The following is a 3251-nucleotide window of genomic DNA, read 5'->3' on the forward strand; positions in this document are numbered from 1 at the left end:
TCCATTTTACTGTATTTATTTTGAGCTCTTATGATAGTAGACAGTTTTTTACATAAAATGGAATATCTTGTAATTTGTAATGATTATATGTAAAAATAATGTTGAACAATATATTCAAATATTTGAGCACATATATTTGAAATATTAATTACACTGTCCTGTGGCCTTAGTTAGTATAGCAACAGATACCAGAAGAAGAAAAAACTTAATTTTAAATATAATCATTCAATATAAATAATACTTAACTAGTAGTAGTCAAATTTTAATTTTTTAAGTATGAAAAGAATATTTATCTTGTTCTCTACGTGATGTGCCTCCTCTCCATTTTATTCTTAGAAGAGGTCTCCATCTTATTCTGAAAAATTTTATTACATAAAAGCAACTAGATATTTAAAAAATCACCTTGAGCTTCATGTCTTCTAATACAAGATAAGTACTGAATAAGCATTAGTCAGTAGAGTATATTCGTAAATTGCATCAACAATATTTTTATAAATGAATTGATAGTTTTGGAGTAGAATTTCAGCAGCAGTTGGACTGACATAATTCTTATAATTTTTTTTAGATTTTCTTTTAATAATTTTAATGAACACTTACAGAGATTTTGGATTTCCATTCATTCATTGTTGTACTTTTAATTCTTAAAAAAAATTTTGTAACCAAAAGCACATATATGCCTTCTGAGGTAAGTAGCAAGAGGTTTATTTTTTCCTTTTTTTAAATTAATTTTAATGAACATTTACAGAGACTTTAGATTTCCATTCATTCATTGTTGCCTTTTTCTCCCTGCCTACCCCTCCCCTCCAGTTTGATCCTCTCTCTGAAAAGTAAAAGAAAAATTCCTTCATTGGTATACAATCCCCCTCCCCACACCCCCCTGAGTACACTCCACTGTGCAACCTTCACTCTGGACTCCCATCATAGCCATAATAACCAATCATATATCGCTTTAAAACTGTTCTAGTTTGAAGCTCTGCCTCACTTACTTTGGGCATGTGGCCAGGAGAAACTGGTCATTGGAGAAGAACATCATGCTCGGACAGGAGGAGGGACAGCGCAGGAGAGGGAGCCCTCAGATGAGATGGACTGATACAGTCACTGGGGGTTGGTGAATCAGAGTCAATGAGACTGGCTGAGGGGAGGGCAGGGTTCAGAGCTGCTATTCATAGGGTTGCAGGAGACGTGATGGCACATAACAACAACATCATAGAACTTTCCAGAGTTACTTGTAGGTAATAAATTATTTTTTAAAAGAAAGGTATATAAATATCATTGACAATTTTCTGTCAGCACAGAGATTTATACAACAGCTTAAACCAGGCAATAAAATGTGCCAGCCCAGTGCTTCTGAAACCAGCATCAACAGGTACAAACTCTTCGTAAAACTTAACTCTTAACTGCTGCCACCCAAGTAGATATATGCACACTCATGTTTATCACGGATTTGTTTACAATAGCAAAGAGTTGGAAACAACCCTAGTGCCCATCAGCAAACAAATGGATAGAGAAGCTGTGGTATATTCACACAATGGAATACTATGCTGCACTGAGCTGCACTGAAAACAAGGAACTCAAGCAATATTATTCAAAATGGGTGACCCTGGCGGATATTATGCTGAGTGAAATATCTCCGTCACAAAAGGACAAATACTGCATAGTGCCACTGCTGTAAAATGGGACTGACATAGGGGCTGGGGAGAGACTGAGAAAGATGGAATAAATTATGTATACTGCATTGAAACAGATGAGGGAGAGAACTGTTTAAAAAGGATATATGATTAGGTGTTATTGTCATAACAGGAGTCCAGAATGGAGGCTGCATAGTGGAGTGGACTTGGGGGAAGGGATTGTATAACAGGGATTGTATTACTTTTCAAAGAGAAGAACGAACTGGAGGGGAGGGGTGGGCAGGGAGAAAAGTGCAACAATGAATGAATGGAAATCCAAAATTAATTTTAATTTTCATTAAAATGAATAATAATAATATTTAAAAATCTACAAAAAAACCCCTTAAGTCTTATACTCATCATTTATCATCAACTGCAAACGGCGGACCATTCTGTCTTGGCAGTGAATTCAGCAACGACTTCAGTCAGTCCGTCTACCAGCATGCTGCCCTCCATACTCCTGAATCTCTCCCAGTCTAGGGCCTTCACTGTGCTCCAGAGAGGTTTTTAATAGCTGACTTTTCAGAAGTAGATCACCAGGTCTTTCTTTCAAAGTGCCAGTGGGTGCCAAGCCATGCAAACGTGATGGGCTGCTAGCCGAAAGGTGGGAGGTCCCAGTCTACACAGAGGCACTTCCAGAGAAAAGTCCAGCAAGCTACCAACAGATCCGCCACTGCAAACTCTGGTGACAACAACTGTCCTCTGACAGATATGGGGTCACTGTGTGTCAGAACCGAAGACATGGCAAGTGCCGAAACCTCAGGGAACAAACCCTACTCAGCTTCCCCATGAGATCATCCCAGTTCTCCTTCTCCATCCACTGTACAACTTCATGAAAGCTCAGTCTTCACACCCTACCTCACCCTTCCCATCTCCCAGGTACTTTTTTACCTCCTCCTCCTTTTTGTTTTAAGGTATCTTTCCATGAACAAATGCAATGGCTTCCTTTCACCTTTAACACCTCTGATTCATAAAATGCTGTCAACCACTCCCTCATTATAAAACTGTGTCATGCCCTCTTTCATTGCCAGCACCTCACACCAGATCAGAAGATTTCAAAGGGTAGCTCAAGAAGACAGAGCAAAGTATTATAATGATGTGTGCAAAGACCTGGAGTTGGAAAGGGAAGAAAGGAAGAACGCTCTCAGTACTTCCCAAACGAAAAGCAGCCACGGAGAAATTCAAGCTTCAAGTTGAAATTCTAAAGAATTGTGTGGGGCGAATATTGACCAGCAAGATGCAAAAGAAGACAGGAGCCACGGAGTCGGCGTACTGAAAAGAACTGCTAGATGTTCAGCCACTTCAGGAGCAGCACAGGATCAAGAAGTGATGGTTATTTCTTTGAACAAAGACGTCCAAGCTGCACTGAAGGCACTGGGGGTGGTGGGGAGTTCCAGAACTTAACTAAATATCAACTGAGATGTTTCAACAAAAGGAAGCCACACTGAAAGTGACTGTTCATCAATGCCAAGAAATTCGAAAGACAGCTATGTGGCCAACAAAGTGGAAGAAATCTCTACTTAAGCCCATTCAGAACAAAGGTGATCCAACAGAATGCAGAAATTTTCAAACAACATCATGTTG

Source organism: Elephantulus edwardii, unplaced genomic scaffold (assembly GCF_000299155.1).
Source record: "Elephantulus edwardii isolate Elephantulus edwardi_28Jun2011 unplaced genomic scaffold, EleEdw1.0 scaffold00211, whole genome shotgun sequence".
NCBI lineage: Eukaryota > Metazoa > Chordata > Mammalia > Macroscelidea > Macroscelididae > Elephantulus > Elephantulus edwardii.